Here is a 22,755-nt window from a genome sequence, read left to right on the forward strand (position 1 = left end):
ATCACTTAGGGTGTAAGACAGCTATAGGACACACATGCCATTTTGGTGAGTCACAAGTGACTCTTTCCCTGGGCCCTAAAATCTGAATTCTCATGCTCTATTGATCTGGAATAGCAAACTTATTCCAAAAGTGCATGCCCATTACAGGAATTGGGCTGGACTTAGCTAGCTATTAGCTTACCACCCAGAAATTTTTCACATTTTACTTTTCTTACTCTCTGTGCCCCAGGGCAGTGGTTCTTCAACTTGGGTATCCACTGGAATCTCTAAGGCCCTTTGTCCTATACGCAGGCCCAGGAGTTCCAGTTCCAGAGATTCAGGATTCAGGGAATTAAGAGTCTAGGACAGGAATTCAAAAGCCTATGTATTTTATATAAAATATGGAATTTGAGAGAGATGATTATGCCTTTTGAGATTAATTCAGAACAAGGAAAAATAATTAGCATAAAACCCAGCACACTACTTTCAGTCATAGGCTACTGTAGATCAAAGACAAACTTATAGGAAAGGGGTTATTAGAATTAAGCCCATGTACCAATTCATCCTTTACCAGTACCAAGGGCAAGTTCCAAAACCAAATATCAGAACTCAACCCAGAGGAGTAAGAAAAGAAAATGGTGAACATCCCCACATGGAAACCCTCACTTATGTTTGCATGCACATGTTTGGGAATCAGAGATTCTTCCGCAAGAAAGAGCTACACTGTGACTTACATATTTACTTTCCAATATTTACTGGGCATTGAATGTAGTTGTGGGTAAGAGATCATTCAGGTAATTAAATAACTGATCCTGAATTAAAGTGTACTACTTTTAGAGAATAATGAAAAGTGGCCATGCTTAAATTTTAATTACCATGAGGGTAAAGCCATAGCATGATAGGTCTAAGCAAGTAGATTCAAGCAGACTGAGAAGCAAGGATTTCATGAGTGAGGACTTAGTGAATTTCTAAGGAAAAGGTAACTCTTCAGAGAGCTATGAGAATGGAGGGCATAGATGCAGAATAAATCACAAGTCCATAAAGACAAATCTCTTCACATTCTGCCTTGCTATAGATGCCACTATTTAGGTTTAATCAATTCTATCAGAGTTTAGTTCCATTTCATCCAACGTACATTTCCGGGCAGCCTCTTCTGACTCCAGTTCTATGTTAAGTTTGGAAAATAAAAGATGGAAGACTTGGTTCCAGTCTTGGAGAAGTTGATGCTAAAGTGGATGGACCAGAAGTGAGAAGTGAAAAGCTATGTTCAAGTAACTCTCACAAGAGTCTTACATTCCAAGACTACTTGCAGTAACAGTATATAAGCACATTGGTTAGAAATATGCATAGCTACTCATTTAAATGTAAATACTAGCTACAATTATCACATTGTGTGTAGCTCAATGGAGTTTGCAAAATATTTTCATCCATTTATGTAGTCTAAGCTCCATGAAGAGAGGCATCTTTGTTTTGTTCAATGAATCCTAAGTGTTTAAAATTCTGCCTGGTGTATGGTAAACTCTCAGCAAATATATATTAAACCTAATCCTTATAGCACATATATTTTAGAGAATAAGTACTGCTACTGGTTTTTCTTTGTGTGAAACACTCAGAGGCCCTCAGGATGAATGCTAGGCTGGCAGTAAAAACCTGAACCTTTCTGCAGCTCCGCAGTTGTTTGTTCTCCAAGATCCCTGAGAAAAACATCTTGTTCAATCTACCTGGTCAATTATGTTCCCAGCCGCCCAGCATTTTAACTACTCTCGAGTGAAATTTTAGAGCTCCCTGGTGATCAGGTGAATTGTATGTTCCGCCTACTACCCTGACTTTTGGTTTATGAAAGCAAATAATTTTAGAACTGGAAATACTGCAATTGGTCCTTTTGGTCTGCAGGTGGAAGCAGCCTACATTTTCAGTTGATGTTTTGTATTAATTCTGATCCTATCAGTGTCACAAAAAAATGTTCCTTCTATATTTATTATACTAATGTGAGTCCTTAGAAAGAATAAGCTAATTTATACCATACCATATGAATAATCAACTTATTGCTTTTTAAGTGCCAGTGCTCATTGGAAAAAATCTACACAAAAATATCAGTTTTGGGGGCCGGCATTGTCACATGGCATGTTAAGCCTCCACCTGCAGCACCAGCCTCCCATACAGGCACTGGTTGAGTCTGGCTGCTCCACTTATAATCAAGAACCCTGTGATTGTGCCTGGGAAATCAGTGGATCATGGCCCAAGTGCTTGCCCCCTAGTACTCATGTGGGTGACCAGGAAGAATCTCCTGAATCCTGGCTTTGGCCTGGCCCAGTCATAACCATTGTGACCATTTGGATTATGAACCAGTGGATAGAAAAATATCTCTCTCTCCCTCTCTCTCTCTCTCTCTTCCTCTTTCTGTAACTCTGCTTTTCAAACAAATAAAACGTAAAATGGAGACTGATTAGATAGTAGGATGGGCAAGAAGAATTATAATCCTTAAAGGAGGCTTCAGAAAACACAATTAGAAAATATTGTAAAACACAGAGAAGCAGAATAGTCCTCAATTAAAGTACTTTCCAACAATTAGAAGTGACTGCAAGGCAAGTGGTCTGTTTTTTATGGAGTTTCTGACACTGGAGTTTCAAATAGGGACAGGATCACCCCTAGTGGAGATGTGGCCTATGGGGTTCATGAATCAGTTCATGTTAGGAATAATTGACTTCTGTGATTAGGGAATGCTTGAGAGAGCATTGGTCCTTCAAAATATATGCTTTTAATTTGTCTCTTATCATACATGAAACCTGATTTTTCCTTAAGCCAAACCTGAGACATGATTGCATGAATCATTCACCAAAATTCACACTTCAGGGGTGGGCCTTTGGCTAGGAGGCTTAAGCTGACTGCTGAGATCCCCAAATCTGATGTTGGAGTACTCGGTTTGAGTCTGCATACTCTGCTTCTGAATCAGCTTCTTGTTAATGCACACCCTGGGAGGCAGCAAGTGATGGCACAAGTACTTGGTCCCTATCACCCAGGTGTGAGACCTAGAAGCTATTCCAGCTCCTTCCTTCAGCCCTGGTGCAGCCCCATCCAATGCAGGCATTTGGGAAGTGAACCAGTGAATGGAAGATCTGTTTATATCTGTCTCTGTCTCTCTGGCTTTCAAACAAAACAAAAATAAATAAATATCTTTTTTAAAAATTACACCTTAAGATCATCCACAAGCATATGCCATTAGTGATTCTGTAATTCATTTTATCCAGATAAACAAGAGGTTCTTCATGGTACAACACAATTAAGTCATCAAGGGTGATTTGGATGAACCCTGATGAAATAAACTTGATGTCAAAGGTGAGTGTTTTGTATCTTTTAAGTCAGCAGATAAGCTTTGAAGCCATCCTGATATGAAATTTTCTTTTGAGCTTCCTACATATATCCTTAGGTTCATTATAAAATTGGAAGTAAAATGAATCCAAAGGAATCAGGCTTAATCTTACAAGTTAAAGTTTTCTCAATTGACTCAAGCACATACAATTCACTATTATTGATTTTTCCCCTCATCGTTTTGCATTTCTTTCTCCTTGTTTTCTCTCCAAATATTTAAACATTCTCTTATGGAGTCAATGCCAGCTCTCCTTTTTTTAAATTATGAAGGCATAGGAGAGATCAAACCCTCAGAAGATCCAGCAGTTAAGTTTGTTGAAATAAATTGCCAGTAGACAGATTAACAGAAAAAAGCCATACAAATTTATTTGGTTAGACTTTTCTGCTACATAAAAGTCCTTGTTTTTAAAGACTCAAAACCCAACATGAACCATCCATTATCAGGCTTAAGTTTGACAGCTTTGCATAAATCTGATTTGATGAAAAGTATAATTTTATAATAGAAGACTAAGGAAGTGGGGAAAACCAGCATGTCCCATCTGTTCAGATTCTTCTTTGCCTCTTCGTGCAGCTTTCCTGTCTTCTGGGAATGAAGTGTGACCCTTTCTGGAATGGGGGTCTTATAATAAACATTCAAACCTAGTAAGTCAGAAGATTTCTTTTTTTTTTTTTTAAACAGGCAGAGTTAGACAGTAAGAGAGAGAGAGACAGAGAGAAAGGTCTTCCTCCCGTTGGTTCACCCCCCAAATGGCTGCCACGGCCGGCGCACTGCACCGATCCAAAGCCGGGAGCCAGGTGCTTCTCCTGGTCTCCCATGTTGGTGCAGGGCCCAAGCACTTGGGCCATCCTCCACTGCTTTCCCGGGCCATAGCAGAGAGCTGGACTGGAAGAGGGGCAACCGGGACAGAATCTGGCACCCCAACTGGGACTAGAACCTCAAGTGCTGGAGCCGTAGACGGAGGATTAGCCTAGTGAGCCACGGCGCTGGCCCAGAAGATTCCTTAATGGCCAACTCTTAGACAGAAAGCAGCGGCAAATTGGAGTAATATTTTTTATGGTTGGCTCTGGTGAATAAGAATTTTGGTTTCTACGCTCTGAGTTGAAGAATTACTCTAGTTTCTATGGCATTCCTCCAGGAACAATGAGGGGAGGGAGACAGGAGTGCTGAAGAGCAGAAGGAAATTTTGTTTCTGAGCCCTTAACTGTGGGGTAATATTTTCTGGGCTCTAACAAAGGCTATGTGAATGTTCAATGCATACTTAATACATTTTGGACAAAGAAACACTGAAATAATCAGGAGAGAGTAGGAGAAAGCCTGCAAGGATGTGTCTTTATCATTGCAGTCATGCTCACCTTTCCAGTCCAGTTAACTTAATTGATGTAACCTTAACTCAGCTCATCTACTCCCATATAATTACTCTGGAATGACAAGTACACAAAGAGGGTCACTACTAAGACAGCAGAAGATTAGCTTTGAATTTTATTCAATTCAGTAATGATACATGACATGAGGGATACAAATAATGTGTCAATGGCCTAAAGACAGAAGGGCAAAAACATAAGGTGAGAATCAGTGAGACATCAGAATGTCGAGTTATATAAAGGCAAGTTTAGGTCAGTAAAACAAAATGAAGTTGGAGTAATAGGTTATGGTAACTTTAGTGTAAGATCTTTAGTTGCAGATGGAGAAGAATTAATTAACAGGCTTATTGAAAGCCACTGACACTTTCAGACAAGAGGCTAGATGTGTTCAAGCAGCAGATAGATCAGGTAGCATATTTCTATGCTGCTACCTGTAAACTTAACTCCTGTCTACCCTATCCCTTAACCTTGAAACCAGAGTTACCTCCTACAAATATGATGTGAAGAAGCTACTTAAGCAAGTCCTAGACATTTGTATAGAATGTCTGCAACTTCCAATGCCTTAACTTATGATTTTTCATCCTTACACTGATGCACAGGCAATTATACATTCAGTAGAAAATGTACTTCAAATGTTGAATTTTGAGCTTTTCCCCAGGCTGGTGATATGTTGTAAAATACTATTGCAGTACTAGGCAGTGGCAGCTCCCAGTCAGCTCTGAGATCCCAAGGGGAAACAATAAACATTCTGCAGTGTACTTTGTAACTAAACTATAATGTTCAGTCGGGTAAATGTATTAGATGCATTTTCAGCTTAGGGTAAGTTTATTGGAAATGTCCACATTGTAATTCAAAGACAATCTGTGTTTCACCTTGGGGTCTCTCTCTTTCTTCTTTTTCTCTTTTTTAAAAGATTTATCTATTTATTTTAGAGACAGAAATAAAGAGAGAGAGACCAAGAGACAGAAAGACACATCTTCCATCCACTGGTTCACTCCCTAAATGGCCACAGTGGCTAGAGCTGGGCCAATCCAAAGCAAGGAGCCAGGAGATTCTTCCATGTCTCCCACATTGGTGGAGGGATTCAAGCCTTTGGACCACCTTCCACTTCTTTCCCAGGCCATTATCAGGGAGCTGGATCAGAAGAGGAGCAACCAGAACACAATCCTGCGCCCGTACGGGATGCTGGGCCACAAGCAGAGGCTTAGCCTGTTATATCACAGCACCAGTCCCTCCTCTTTCTCTTCTTTGCTGTGTATCTCCCCACACCACCACCCCATCTTCCAATGGCTTCCTTTATTTAGAGCTCTTGGAGTTTGACATTTAGTTTTCAGATATTTTTGCCATTTTAAAATATTTGAAATAACACAAAAAACATAAAGAGTTCAATGAGCACACACAGCTTTAGCAGTTATAAATATTTTTCCATATGTATTTCATATGTAAATATCATATACACACATACATACTGTTTTTTCTGAAAGCAGGTGTATTAATGTCACATATGTTGGGTTCATGACAAGAATAATAAAGTGAAGAAACAAAGGTATATTATTATGTAAGCATTATAATTCAGTGATGACAACATTTATAAATATTTATATAACAAACAGCATCCACACATTTTTATGCTATATATACATATACATACTAGCTTTCAAATATAAAAGAAAATGTGTAGTATTTGTCTTTACATATGTGGCTTATTTCACTTGGCATAATTACCTTTAGTTCCATCCATTTTGTTGCAGATGTCAAGTTCCTTTCATTTTTATGGCTCCATAATATCCCATTGTGTATATGTACCACATTAAAAAAACCGGTTTTATTTATTTAATTAAGATACAAGATGGCAGAGAGAAGACAAAAAGAGAGGGAGACAGAGAGATCTTAAATCTTCTGGTTCACTCCTCAAATGTCTGCAACAGCCAGGGTTTGGCCAGGCTGAAATCAGGAGCTGACATCTCCACCTGAGTCTCCCATGTGAGTGGAGGGAACCCAAATATCTTGTCCATCATCTGCTTCTTCCGGGGCGCATTAGCAGGAAGTAGTATGGGTAGCATAGAGTAGGCACTCCTGTATGGGATGTAATATCTCAAGTGGAGGCTTAAATTGTTATACCAAGATACACCTCCCATATACCACATTTCTTTTTCCAGTCATCAGTTGACACCCATTTCATGGGTATCTAATATCCATAGATCAATGAAATCCCATTTGTAAAATGTGTCATCAAATGAGAGGACCAACTTACATATGTAGTATTGAAATATATGTTTATGCAAAACATTTTAGGAGTGTAAATGAGGAAATAATATCTCTACAAAATCATTACAAAAATTTTCATAGAGTAAATGATAGCTGATTTGGTTTTTGAATGGTAAGAGTTCACTAAGCACCAAAGAAAGGAAAGTGTGTTCCTGAAGAGAAACAGCTTTACCAAACTGAGTTTGTGGCAAGCATCTTATAAACAAGTTAGGAGCAAGGATCCTTTATTTCACTTGCACTTGTAAATATCCAACATTACATGAGGAGATTGCATCATTCTCAGAGCCACAAGTTGAGATTGTTTGTTTGTGTAGGAATTTAAGCCCTACAGAAATGCGGATTGTGTGACTAGCTTTATTGAATTCCATATATATATGTATATATGCACACACACATATATTTATATATAATTATATTATATATACATATATATAATTCTGTATATACATTTATACATATATAGAGAGAATTAATATATATGCATATATACTATATATATAGAGAGAGAGAATGAATAATTTCACATGACTTCTTTCTTTAAAAGATTTATTTATTTGAAAGTCAGAGTTACACAGAGAGAGAAGGAGAGGCAGAGAGAGAGAGGTTTTCCATCCACTGGTTCACTCACCAGATGGCCACAATGGCCAGAGCTGTGCCGATCAAAAGCCAGGAGCCAGGAGCTTCTTCCAGGTCTCCCATGTGGTGCAAGGGCCCAAGCACTTGGACTATCTCCTGCTGTTTTCCCAGGACATAGCAGAAAGCTGGATTGAAAGTGGAGCAACTGGGACTAGAACTGGTGCCCATATGGGATGCCGGCACTGCAGGCAGTTGCTTTATCTGCTATGCCCCTTAACACATGACTTCTATGTGCCAGGTATTGTGCTAAGTACTAGAAGTTAATCAGCAAGCAAATTATTCTAGCCGAAAAAGATGCTCAAGAATATTTAAGCTCTCAATAGATATTTATTATCTTTCTGCAAGGTAAACACATCTACTGTGAGCATTCTAAAGAAAGTCTTCTAAGATGACCTTGTAACAGTACACTTGATTTGGAATGAAATTTGTGTTCAAGAGACATGACATTTTAATAGTAGATTCTGGACAGTAATTCTGATTTCAGTTTAGGGCATATTTCATATTTTCTTCAAATGTACTATATGGTAATAAGGGAGTTGAACTTTGATTTTTTTCAATAAATTTCGTAACTTTAGATAATTAATCTTTATAATTGAAGATCAAAACAAAATATTCAAGCAAATTTCTTTATCTATGTCTCCAATGAGTAAAACACCTATATCCCTGATATGTGATAATTCATGGAAATAATTCTTTATTATTCCTCATTTTAACCATATTTAATGAGAGCACATGACATTTTCATCTATTTTCATGCAGTGTATAGTGGTGATGTAGTCAACATCAGACAAAATATACAGTGTTATAATGGAGATAAAAATTTCTTATAGTCTATAACTTATTTGTGCTTTAAGTAAGGTATTATTACAAAAGAATTAAAATATTTAAAAACAATTTTATTAAGTGAAAATGTTACAGTAGTTTGAATTCAATTTATTATTGAAGAAAGAAAAATAAATTTTATTTAAAGATGTTCTCAGTTTATTTGAGAAACCGAGAGTAAGAGACATACAGGTACAATGACAGCAAGTGAGAGTTCTCATTCATTGTTTCACTTCCCAATGCCCACGTATCTGGGACTCTGGATTAAAGTCAGCAGCTAGAAACTCAATCCAAGTCTAACAAGAACCCAATCACTTGAGCCATTACAGATTCCTACCTAGGTCTGTATTAGCAGGAAGCAGGAGTCAGGAAATGGACCTAGGAGTAAAACCCAGGCACTCTGTTATGGGATGTAGGTTTATGAACTAGTGTCTTAACCACTAGACTAAATACCTGCTCTGAGAAAATGAAATATTATTTATAAGTTTGAAGCAACCAAAGCGTCCAGTATTTACAAAGCCTACAAGAGTGGACAGTGACACCCTTGACCTTCCCACTCACTCATTTTCCCACCCAGAGTAACCTTCGGTCCTTCAAGCTCCATTCATGGTAAGTGTCCCACACAGGTGCCCCATTTTTAAAATCTTTTATAGCACATTTTATGGTATCTCTTCAATGTTTTGATAGGCTTGAGTATACCAATACTTCTCACTGTTTCATAAATGACCATATTATTCAGAACAGTATCTCGCTGTATAGGCTTATAGCCTAGAATCAATAGGCTATGCCATAGAGACAATGTGTGTCATAGGCTAGCCAATCAAGGTGTGTTTAAGTACATTTTATGATGTTCACACAAATAAATTGCCTAATACATTTCCGAGAATGTATAACCATCATTAAGTGATGTGTGACTGTTTATCATTTTACTTTTCACTAAAAGGCAATTGGAAAGGCATCATGTCACCATTTTATAGATGAGGAAAATGAAGACCATTTATTAAGTAACATATCTGAACTTGACAGAGCCAGGGGCTGGAGGAATCAAGTTCTGGTTCCAACATGGCCAAAGTGAAGCACAGGCAAACATCCAGCAGAAACTATAAAAGCTGATGTAGATGAGTCAGGGAAATGGAAGTCTTCCCAGTGAGAGCAAGGCCTACTCAGACTGTTCAGGAACCGGCTTCCACTCCACCCCTACCAGTCCAAAACCCTGACTAATGAAGGTCTTGAATCAGAATTCAGATGTAAGACGCTCATTCACCATCAAGGCTTGGCACTCAGGATACTTGCATTATCGTCCTGATTCCATGGCATCTTTCTGCTGAAACTATGAAGTAAGTTGTTTTATTCCTGTGAGCTTATCAGTGAAGCAGACTCAATCTAGCCATGTGAAAGCATCACACATAAGAGGTGGAACGTCCCCTTGTACTTTATGTCCTGCTTTATGTATGTGTGCAAATGCTATGCAAGTTCTACTCTCATTACAAACACCCCCTCTCATTCTTCCCTCTCTTCTTTCGATTCCCCACCCTACCTGTTGAGATCTTTCTCCCTCTGCAAGATTTTTCAAATGTTATTTTTCTAGGACTGCATTATGAGTCTCTATTTATAGAGTCTCCCCTTTCAATTAATATTCACTCTTTGCTTATTGTAGCAACAATTATATAAGATAGTTACCATTATAAACACACATTTCATGGGTGAGGAAACAGATGATTAGGGTGGTGAACTTATCCTACTTTTTACAACTAATAATTAATGGATCCAGGATCAAATTCCAGATCTGACTGCTTCCAGAGAACATTATCCTAATACTACTATCAAATATGGACATCTATCTTGCATTATCACCATATCTTTTCCTATTAGATCAGTGGAGAGCTGAAGTTAAAACCTGAAGGATTTGGGATATAATCGTTTTCATTCACCTTATTTTAAAAATAAACTGAGACTCAAGGAAAGAAGTTTACCAAGGGTGACACAGCTGCTAATGAGACAGCTAAGATCCAAATCTCCTCTTCTTTACACTGCCTCTAAAATTCAGAAGGGCAGAGCTGGCACCTGCTCTTCCTCTTTTCACCCTTAGCATTACACACACATCTTTGTTCATAACAATTGATTAAATAATTCAATTTCATTGTATATATTTGTGACTAAACAGCCATAAGTAGAAGATGTATAGCTATAAGAGTTTATCATGCTTGTGAATTACATACATATAAAACAAATTAGTAACTATAACTTACATACATATCTAAAGAGACAGAAAACTTCAAAATCATTAGTTTTTTATTTTTTATTTATTTATTTATTTAATTTATTTTACAGAGTTATAGACAGTGAGAGAGAGAGAGACAGAGAGAAAGGTCTTCTGTCCGTTGGTTCACTCCCCAAATGGCCACAACAGCCAGAGCTGCACCGATCCGAAGCCAGGAGCCAGGAGCTTCCTCCCAGTCTCCTATGTGGGTTCAGGGGCCCAAGGACTTGGATCATCTTCTACTGCTTTTCCAAGCCATAGCAGAGAGCTGCATCAGAAGAGGAGCAGCCAGGACTAGAACCCATGCCCATGTGGTATGCTGGTGTCGCAGGTGGAGGATTAACCTACTGTGCCACGGCACCGACTCATGTTTTGTTTTATGTTTAACTAAAGGCCAACTAAGGTCCAATAAACTAAACTTACCTACAGAGATGCAACTAATTGAAAGTAATAAAACTCAAAATTGAGCCTAAGAGCGTAAACTCGTGTGATAGAAGAATACTAACCTGTGACCATCTCCATTTTAGTGAAATGTTTCAACCATGAAATTTGAACATTCTTGTAAATAAAAAAAAAGCAAGACAAAATAAATTTAAAAAGCCTATCCCTTTCTTTCTGCCTATTATATAACTTAAACCCTTTTTCACTAAGGTCCTAAATCAAGATCCAGATGTAAGACCCTCTAACACCACTATTCAATAGGATGGAATCAGGACATGGCGTGAAAAAACATTTCTTTGTTGATCAAATACAGTATCACAACTCCTTAGAGCCTTCTTCATATTTCTCTCCACTAACCCTTTGAAGGTTCCCATTATTATCAGCATAACAGGCATTTAGCATAGGACACAAGATCTGTCACAACATGACCTGTTTCTCCAACCATTCTCAAATGCATGCAGTTACTTTGAATAGTGACACCCTCTCTGACATCTGAGAATGTCTCAACCCTTTACATGGAAGATCCCTGTCTTTCCCCTTTCTTCATATTCTCAATACATAATCACAACCTCTGGCTCCTCCTAGACTCAGATTTCATCATGTCATAGCTCATGGATTTCAAAACCTTCTCTATCATCAGAGTGTCCTGAAAATGGATGTCAAAAATCAGGGGCCCACAGAGATTCTAGACATAATAATGTGACTTCTAGACATAATAATTTCTTAAAATTAATTCTTTGGAGATTCTAAGGAATCACTGTCTTACATAACTCCTTTGAACCCTCCCTACCCGGTTAACATTAGTTTACAGGGTATAATTTTCTACATCTCTCATCTCCAGCAGATTGGGGGTTCCTTGTGGACAGAGATGTGCCCTAATTTCTGTAACACAATCATTAATCCAGTAATGAATTTTGGATGAGTAAACAAAAACTGAGGTTAGAAAATCATTAGCTTCGGCCAGCGCCATGGCTCCCTAGGCTAATCCTTCGCCTTGTGGTGCCGGCAAACTGGGTTCTAGTCCCAGTCCGGGCGCTGGATTCTGTCCCGGTTTCCCCTCTTCCAGGCCAGCTCTCTGCTGTGGCCTGGGAGTGCAGTGGAGGATGGCCCAAGTGCTTGGGCCCTGCACCCCATGGGAGACCAGGATAAGCACCTGGCTCCTGCCATCAGATCAGTGCGGTGTACCGGCCGCAGCGCGCCGGCCGCGGCAGCCATTGGAGGGTGAACCAACGGCAAAGGAAGACCTTTCTCTCTGTCTCTCTCTCTGACTGTCCACTCTGCCTGTCAAAAAAAAAAAATCATTAGCTTCTTTCCCAAAAACATTTCCCCTGCCTATAATATGACTAAAACTACCACTTTATTTTCTGGTAACTTTTTCCATTAGAAAGCTAATCTCTATTTGTTATATATTTTTTATGATACACATGAGGATACTTCAAAAAGTTCATGGAAATGGAATTAGAAGGTAAGTTTATTTTTGGTACAAAAATGAATCCCATGTATACATTTGTAATAATATGCATTATTTTGAACTTTTTTGAAGACATATTTTTGTCTTAAAACACTTTGTAATCTTCCAATTTATGCATTTTGCATCTATCCCACCTAATTTTAAGCTTCCAATGTCAGAAAATTATTTTTTCTGAATTTTGTCATTTCTTCATCAATAATCAACATATCTCATATCTATTGTTTTAGTTAAGCAACATTTTGTTAAAATTATTTCATTTCTAATCTTCCACTCAATATCTCAGAATAAGATACTAGGGACATTTAACATATCATAGAAATATAGGACTCATGCGTGTGAGCTAAGGAAAATCTTATATGCTCAAATTGGGTAGAGGATTGTTGACAATAACAAACAATTCCATAATCTGTGGTTTCAGCATAATTTATTCTGAAGCCAGTATGAAGTGGATTCATTTACAATTGTGCCTCAACCATTTCACTTCAGTTCCAAGCTAAGCCCAGTAGAATCTGCAAGTAAAAAAAAAAGTACACAAGAATCGAATCACTGTGATGCTTGGCAAAATAACTTGGTCCCTGGAATTACTGGGCAGATGTGATGAACTAAGGTCAAGATATTCATACAACCGAGATAATTAATTTGGAGTCACTTGGATAATCAGGGATCTTTTATAAAAATGTTGAAGAGCCAAGCTGAGACATGGGTGAAGAAATGGTCAAGGATCAGAAAAAGAAGGTAGTAGAGGAAAGTAATGTCTTAGTTAAAGAAGCTAAACTTTCAAAAAATGGAAAAAAGAAAACCTAAGGAACAAATATTTTGCATTAACTTATAGAGACCAAACTAGTATGGGGAAGACTCTGAAAGGGAACAAACTGGGATCAACTGTGGATGCCCAATAAATAGATAAACAGGAATGAGTAAAAACATGAATGAATTGCTGATTTTACTTATATCCATAATTTCAAGTAGTATCATTTGTGATACTGTCCTTCAAACTCATAATGGGTACCAAATCAGAGTTCGATAGAAGGATTAAGTTATTTGGTTTAAACAGCATAATAGGGTGATTATAGCTCTCAATAACCCTTTATGTATTTTATGAATAAATGGAGGAAAAGAGCCCCAAAGCTCCAATCATAAAGTCAAAGAAGGGGAAAAGTTGATTGCCCTAATCTGATTGGTAGACATTATATACATGTGCTAAGAAGCTACCTTGTAGCCCATAAATATGTACAATTATAGTTAATAAAATTTTAAGATATAAAAGCAAATAACTCCTGCGATCCTCTTTAGGCAGGAATATCTAAATCTTTGAATTCTAAATGGGAACCAACATAAAACAACCTGGTCATTGCTGAAGTATTTCCTTTCACTCCCATCATATGATCTTTTGGCTGATTTCTTGCATACCCAATGGTTTTCCCTAGAGTGACTCAACTCAGATCTGTCATGATGCTACTCATAACCCTGGCATTCCAAACAGCTCGGGGCTGAGGAAAATTAAATGCCAAGTCTGAAAAACAAAATGAAATAGACTAAATCCCCTTGGTCAGTTAACATTTGCAAAAATTCTGTCAGTAAGTTATTAAACAAACATTATTTCTATGACCTTCAGAAATTATATATGAAAGGAAAAGGTAGGGCTGCTTACCATTTATCCTAAAGTACATCTTACTAACTAAAGTTTAAATATCCCTTCCGAATAAATCAAAATGGCAGGGGAGAGGAAGGACAGAAACAGAAAGATAATATGTAACAATAACATAAAACGTACATTCAAAAGTTTTGTAAGCATACATCTCTTTTTTTAATAAGGAAATATGGTATACCTACAAATCTCAGGGACATGTAAGTCTAATGGTATGTACATTTATTCAGATGCTCCCCCCTCCTCTATGTTTAGTTAAAAATTTCAAATCCTAGTAGACCTAAATACTCTATGCTTGTATTCTTAAAAATATTGTTTAAAACTAGAGCAAATGTATTAAAAATCCACATACTATGCATATAAAACTTTTTTAAAAGATTTTATTTATTTATTTATTTGAAAGGTGGAGTTACAAACAGTGAGAGGGAGAGACAGAGAGAAAGGTCTTCCTTCTGCTAGTTCACTCCCCAAATGGCCAGAATGGCTGGAGCTGTGCTGATCTGAAGCCAGGAGCCAGGTGCTTCTTCCTGGTCTCCCATGTGGGTGCAGGGGCCCAAGAACTTGGGCCATCTTCTACTGCTTTCCCAGGCCATAGCAGAGAGCTGGATTGGAAGAGGAGCAGCCAGTACTAGAACTGGCACCCATGTGGGATGCTGGTGCCGCAGGCAGAGAATTAACCTACTATACTGTGGTGCAGGCCCCACATGTAAAACTTTTAAAATCTTTCTTAAATATTAATAGCCTTCAGGATTTTTTAAATAAACTTTCTTTTCTGTTTATTTTTTAAAAAACTGGTATTGTTGTTCTTTTATATAAAATAAATGAATGGGAACTAAAGAATTAAGACTACTGATAAGGTGCCTAGACCTGGCTAGATAAGGAGGTGTCTGGATGTAGCAAAGAAACCTCAAATCTTATGTGCTGAACTCCACCTGTCACATGTATTAGGTCCAACCACAATACCATTGTTTTCCAAACAGATGGCCAAGAACAACAAGTCCAATCCTGCAGGCTGATGAAAAATGGAGCGCTTGAAGGTGTTGGAAAGAGCAAAGCAAGAGGGAAATACACAGCCAGGTTGACACTCCTTTAGACAGCATCGCTCATAAACTATGAACTTTTTTTTCTGTGCCAGATAAATTTGTGCAACCTATTGATAACATGCACATTTAATTTTTAACACATTAATTTTGTCTGTGCCCCAGGTAAAATCACACACACATACACACACACACACACATACACACCCCTACACACACACAGTTGGAAGCAAAGTATCTCATACTTTTAGCAACCAGAGGAAAGATTAAAGTTTAAATCTCTGGGAAGTTTCTTCCTTCCAAAAGAGAATGAAGAGGGGGGAATCAGAAGTCCCCTAACATGTAAGATCAGTTTTTTCTTTGCAAAGAAAATGTGTAAGGTTCTCTCAGGTCCCTCGGTAGACTTCCAAACATTACTATTCTGTCTTATATATTTTTAAAGCATGACTACATTCTGGATAATTTCAAATATACATCATTGACATTTGCATTTTCTATAACATTGACAGTTCTGAAGAATTTTTTCATGAAGTAAAAATGTTGCTTGAACACTGTACTTCACATTGGATAATTATAAATGTCTAAGAATCTGTTCTCTAGAAACAAACAACCTATTTCAAGCACAATAACATTATTTAATGAATATAAATTATTATTACAATTATAGCTAAGGGATACCATCTTGTCAAACTTAAGAAGTTCAGAAAAAGATGTTTTTTTTCTGGGAGATTTAATGCCAGAAAACTGAATTAAGTCAATATTCCTCAAGCAGATTAGGAATTACAGAACATATTTTTTGAAACGAACCACTCATAAAATCATACTATGTCCTTGGCCTGTATAATGAGTGGAATTGTTTACTCTTATCATCATAACGTGAAGGAAGAACTTGCCAGCCAATAGGTTTGGTGACACCCTGGAGAATGAGAGTGGGATATGAATGAGGAATAGGGAGCAGACTGGGTAAGTCAATGAACTAAGTCCCTGGGAGATGCAGCCTTCAACCCATATCAGATGCTGTTTATTTTAGGAAAAACATATAACTGCTTTAGAATCATATTCAAAGCATGAAGAAGTAGGGAAAGGAGTTCTAAGTTCATAATAGTCTTACTGTAAATCGGAATTTCTAAACCTCACATGCCAAACAAGGGACACTTGAGAGACAGACAGAGTTTGGCTGGCTATGTCAGGGATTGCCAAGCAGAACATAACAATGGTGCTACCCTTTGAAGAGTCAAGCAGATGTCACCATGCACAGTAAGGATTGGGGTGCAAGCAGAAATATCCAAATGAAGAGTAAGGTAAGGAGTTGAAGGCTGGGGCCCCTAGTGAGGAATCAGAAGCTAAGCAAGGCAAAGAGGCAGACCAGGAGAAGTGGAGCACAGACAGAACAAGTCACTTGCATTAGGAAGACCCAGGTACCTAGGGAAGGGCCTTCAATAAATAGCGGTTCTTCTTTCCCGATAAGGGAAAGAATGAAGGAAAGCTAATTTGGATATAAACCCTAGGTACCAATGACCATATACGCACTTCCACAAATGCTACTTGTTTAGCTATACTTTACTTTTGAGGAAACTAAGAATCGGAAAAGGATAGTCACTTTCCCCAGGTTCAGGTGACATGAGTAAGCTGGGTGTCCATGCTGAGAGGATCTGGTGATGAAGCTAATAGTGATCTTTCTTTTTGCAAAGCTATTCAACTGTTGGGTTGAAAAACAAACTCTCCAAATTCTGTGAACATGCAAATCTGTCATTAACCATGCTTGAAGGATCAGTAGTTTTACTGCTAAATAAGCTAGGTGGCGATTGAGAAACATTAGGAGACAGGACCTAGGACCTAAAGATGGGACACATTTCACATTGGAGCAGGTGCTCGAGGATAGACCATGATCTCCAGATGTAGGGCAAATAGCTCAAGAAGTAAAACACAGGAATAAAAGACTAGTGGTGAGGGACAGTCAGCAGTTCAGCCAGGTGGAAGTTCAATCACTTAAAACTGCAGATACATGTGCTCAAGTATCAGTCTGTTCTTTAGGTAACAAGCAGAAATAAGAATGGCAGAAACTCCGAGGAACTTGGCAGTTGACTAAGAAAAAACATTTGGAAGTGGGAACAATTGCAGCTGTCAGTTTAATTTGATAGAAAATATTCATTAATTAATTGCTTCATTAATTATTTAATGAACACCTGAATTCAAGATTTTGATCTAGTTCTGGATTTTTATCAGTGAAAAAAATAGACAAAATCCTAACTTTTGTAGAACCTACTTTCCATTGGAAGCAGGAAATTAGCAATTTAGGTACCAAGAAAAAGTCAGGAACACAATTTCATGTGGGAAAACTGAGAATATCAAAGCCTGACTGTATTTCCTCTGTAAATTAAGATCCTTCCTAATACAAACACAATTGGTGTTAAAGCTTGGAGTAGCATTGGACCCACAAAGTTTAGAATTTGGAAGGGCAAGGCGGCAGAAAAGTCATTACTGGCATCAAAAGATAGGTTAAAAGATCACCCTCATGGGTCCTCATATATGTATGTAATCCTCATGTATGTATGATTTATACCTATCTGGTTACCTGTAAGAGAAGTTTAACAACTTCAAGTATATATGTACCTACAGTGAAGACATACATTTCTGCAGGTTACACAGTACACAATTTTAGTTCATCATCAGATCACAGACCACGTGAACAGCACACACCTACATAGCCATATCTAGAAGTCCTAAATATCTGCTAAGACCCATTATGATGGATACTATTAGCTCTAGTGATTGGTGTTAAACAATATACATGACACTAAAATTATTCACTAAGATAAGTTTGCAAAATGCTGTTAATTTAGCTCGTTTGAATCAATGTAATGTTCAAAAAGTAGATAGCTAATAATGCAGCATAAAGTAAGGACATTTCTATTGCCTCTCTTTTAGATAAAGGAGGAATGTTTTCAAGATTAAATTAAAATAATTGAGAAGAAAGACCTCCATCTAATTTAAATGTTTTATAAAGGAAAAACACATCATTTGGCCCAATATTAAAGACTTACAAAGTAGCAGAGTTCCAATATCTCTAAGAGATTTCTGAAAGGAAAAGAGATCCTCCAAAGTTGCATCACTGTAGTGACAGACCTGAATCTGAGAACCCAAGTCTCCTAAGAGTCTGTTTAGTCCTCAGGACAGCTCAACCACATTGGCATATCTTTGATAGAAAAGAATGCCAGTTGTTTAGAGTAGAATCAAATATTCTCTCTGTGTCTCAGCCTTTCTCAGAATATAAAAATCATCCTTGAAATGCTGTACAAATTCTGACTCAGTTCACGGAAACTTCACAGGTTTCATCCACCCACACCTGCTTTTATTTGTGCAAGGGAAAATAACATTTAGTTCTTCCCTCCAACAAACAAGTCTCAACAAACCTAAAGCTGGTTTAGTCATTTTTCCAGCCACTCTTTCGTAAGATTTTGTTTATAATAATAAACTTGAGTCACTGTTTTCCCTAAAGAGAGACACAAAGAAATGTATGAAAGTATGATTATGACATAAAACTGAAACAAATTAACATATTTATATATTTAGTGGAAAGACATTCATGATACATTTTAAATGATAAAAGATAATTAATTCTAAGTGTGTGTTTTTATAAAGTAGCCATATATAGTTTTTATTAGAAAAAGACTATAATGATTTATGTCAAAATTTAAAGTTTCTTCTACTAGATTTATTTTAATCGATGGAGTAGTTTGCCTATTTAGAATTTCTATTTTCCTACAATAATATTTATTACAAAAGAAAAATGACCCAACCATCAAATTATGCTAATTTGTCCCTAATACTCCCTTATAAATACTTAGAACTCATTATACTTTTTTTAAATTTAAGAAGCATTCCTGGGGCCTGCACTGTGGCACAGTAAGTTAATCCTCCACCTATGGCCCTGGCATCCCATATGGGTGCCGGTCCTAGTCCTGGCTGCTCCTCTTCAGATTCAGCTCTCTGCTATGGCCTGGGGAAGCAGTGGAAGATGGCCCAAGTTGTTGGGCCCCTGCATCTGCATAGGAGACACAGAAGAATCTCCTGGCTCCTGGCTTCAGAGCAGCTCAATTCTGGCTGTTGCAGCCATTTGGGGAGTGAACCAGCGGACAGACGACCTTTCTTTCTGTCTCTTCTTCTCACTGTCTGTAACTCTACCTCTCAAATAAATAAATAAAATCTTAAAAAAGCATTCATTTTTTTAAAAAAGATTTTTTTTAACTTTTATTTAATGAATATAAATTTCCAAAGTACGACTTATGGATTACAATGGCTTCCCCCCCATACCGTCCCTCCCACCCACAACCCTCCCCTTTCCCACTCCCTCTCCCCTTCCATTCACATCAAGATTCATTTTCGATTATCTTAATATACAGAAGATCAGCTTAGTATACATTAAGTAAAGATTTCAACAGTTTGCTCCCACACAGAAACATAAAGTGAAAAATAATAGATGATTTTTTTAAATGATAATGAAATCAGATCAGATCTATTGTCATGTTTAATCCCGTGAGAGTCAAGTTGGGAATTGATAATTTCTTTTTTTTTTTCTTTTTTTTTTCCAGAAGGTCAGTTTAGTATGCATTAAGTAAAGATTTCAACAGTTTGCACCCCCATAGAAACACAAAGTGAAATATACTGTAAGATTTACTTACGTATTTATTTGAAAGGTAGAACAACAGAGAAAGCAGGAGAGACAGACACACAGAGAGATTTTCATTCATTGCTTCACTCTCTAAATGGCTACAAAGATAAGGTCTGGACCAGGCTGAAGCCAGCAGCAGGAGTTCTATCCTGGTCTCCAACAGGAGTAGCAGGATTCCACAGCCCTGTGCTACCTGCCACTGCCTTCTCAGGTGCACTAGCAGGAAGCTGGGTAGGAAGCACGGCAGCCAGAACTCATATTGGTACTCCAGTAGAGACTGCTTAACCTGCTGTGCCACAATGCCAGCCCCAAGAACTCATTATGGAGGCTGGTGTTGCAGTGCATTTGGTTCAATTACTGCTTATGGGACATCTCATTTTATAGTGCCAGTTTGAGTTCTGGCTGTTCTGCTTCCAATTTAGCATCCTGCTAATGCATACAGCTGGAGACAGCAGAGGCTGGCCCAAGTACTTGAGTCCATGACACCCATGTTGACCTGGATGGAGCTCCTGTCTCCTGTCTTTGACCTGGCCCAGCCCAACCATTGAAGCCATTTGGGGAGTGAACCAGTGGATGGAAGTTTTCTTCCTCTCTCAGTCACTCCCTCTCTTTCTCTGACACTCTGTCTTTCAAATAATTAAAATAAATCCTAACAAAACTCATGATACAAAAAAAGTTTCATACATACAACACATACTTGTTGAGCAAATACAGTGGATCTATATAGAACTTTAGCTAAACCTCACTACAGCTAGATGAGTGAATCAGCTGAAGGATATGTGGGGACTAGAACCTTCATGATAGTCAACAGAGATAATAGTAAAGTATAGTCAGGTACAAGGAGACAGCAAAACTGATCTGGCTTTAGGACTGGCCCCTCATAGGCAGATGTCATCAGAGAATGGAGTCTAAATTAGAGTTGTCTGTAACAGAAGGATTTAATAATCAGAGAGATAACCTAAATCAGATGAATTACAGCATTATGTTGAAAAAAAGCTTTTTTCAAAGCTTTGTTTTTATTTATTTTAAAAAGCAGAGTTACAGTAAGAAAAAAGGAGAGAAGAGAGCAAGATCTTACAAACACTTGTTCACTCCCCAAATGGCAACAATGACCAGGGCTGCCACACCAAAGCTAGGAACCAGGAGCTTCCTCTGATTCTCCAGTGTGGGTGCAGGAGCCTAGGAACTTGGACTATCTTCTGCTGCCTTTTCAGGAGCAGGGGGCTGGATTGGAAATGGAGCAGCAGGGACTTGAACCGCTGACCATATGGGATGCAGGTACTGCAGGACATGGCTGAACCTGTTGCACCAGAGCAATTGCCCCTCCCCAGCTCCCCAAAAAACATCATTCAACAGTATGACTGAAGACAATATAATCCACAGCAAAGGAAAGAAGCGTTAATCAGATTAATTCTACCTGTTTGAGATCAGCAAAGCAGGAATATTTTATAAGAGTGCTCTTTGTACTACAAAATTACAGAGTGAACTAAAAGATTTGTTCAGATTTAAAGATCCAATCTCTATATATAACTGGAATTTGGTATATCAATTGACAGAAAAACCAAATAAAGCTAATTTAAATAATAAAAGGAGTTGGTTGGTTTACAAAAGGAAAAGATACAGGGTTCTGGCTGTTCCTCAAATAAGCCTCTTCAGAATGACAGCTTTCCTGAGCTGGCTCCCAGCATCCTGACAGTCTTTTATTGACAAATACAGACTTCACTGTCCATGACACAGGGGAATGTCAATGTACTAGAATTCCCCAAGAGGTCCTGAAAGCCTAAGTGGACCAACTTAGGTCAAGTGCCCATTTTCTTTCCAATCACTATGGCAAGAGGATGCAAAAGCATTGATTTCCTGAATCTAAACCATTGTATTAAACATCTATTGATGTATAACAAATTACCCCAAACTTTGCCTCATAGAACAGAAACAGATGGATCAGAAGCACAAGACCAACTTAGTTGCACAGTTTTGAATAGGGATCTCTCATGAGTTTACAGTCAATCAATTGGTTGGTGCCACCATCTTGTCTGAGGGTATTACTGGCGGATGATTTGCTTCCCAGTTCCTCATTGCTTTTTGATTTCCAGTGATTTGCAGATCCCTGTTACAGGAAGTTTTCCTAGGCTGTCTGAGTGCTCGCAAGACATAACAACTGGCTTCCCTTGGCAGGAGTGGTTAGAAATGCGCAGAAAAAGAGAGAGTATTAGCAAGAAAAAAGCTGTGGCCTTTTTTGCATCCTTATCTCAGAAATGACAGGTCATCAATTCTACTGAATTCTTTTGGCCACACAGAACAATCCCAGTAAAATGTGGGAGGGAACTGCACAGCTATGAATACCAAAAGAAGAGAGATCACTGGGAGCTATTTTGAAGCTGGCTGTCACAGACTTGTGTATGTCTCTAGAGCCAGGAGCCAGGTCAGCTTCTACAGTACTACAAGAGAATCTGATATAAAATGATTCACGAAGTATCATAAAACTTTTGGGATGAGAATGTGGAGTAAAGATTTTGGAATTGTAACCAACAGGTATCTATACCTGGAAGTATAGATATTCTTTATTGGAGGTATCTATTCTATATTTTTAACAATTTTTATTTATTGAAATGGGAGTGTGTGTGTATGGAGAGAAAGAGAGAGAGAGAGAGAGAGAGAGAGAGAGAGAAACACAGGGCTGGGGCAGAAGCCAGGAGCCTGGAACTCCATCTGACCCTCCCACATGAATGGCAGGGACCCAAGTATTTGGGCCGTCTTCCACTGCTTTTCCCTGGCACATTAACAGGG

This window comes from Oryctolagus cuniculus, chromosome 4, assembly GCF_051225735.1.
Source record: "Oryctolagus cuniculus isolate XC-2025 breed Fujian yellow rabbit chromosome 4, ASM5122573v1, whole genome shotgun sequence".
In the NCBI taxonomy this organism is placed as follows: domain Eukaryota; kingdom Metazoa; phylum Chordata; class Mammalia; order Lagomorpha; family Leporidae; genus Oryctolagus; species Oryctolagus cuniculus.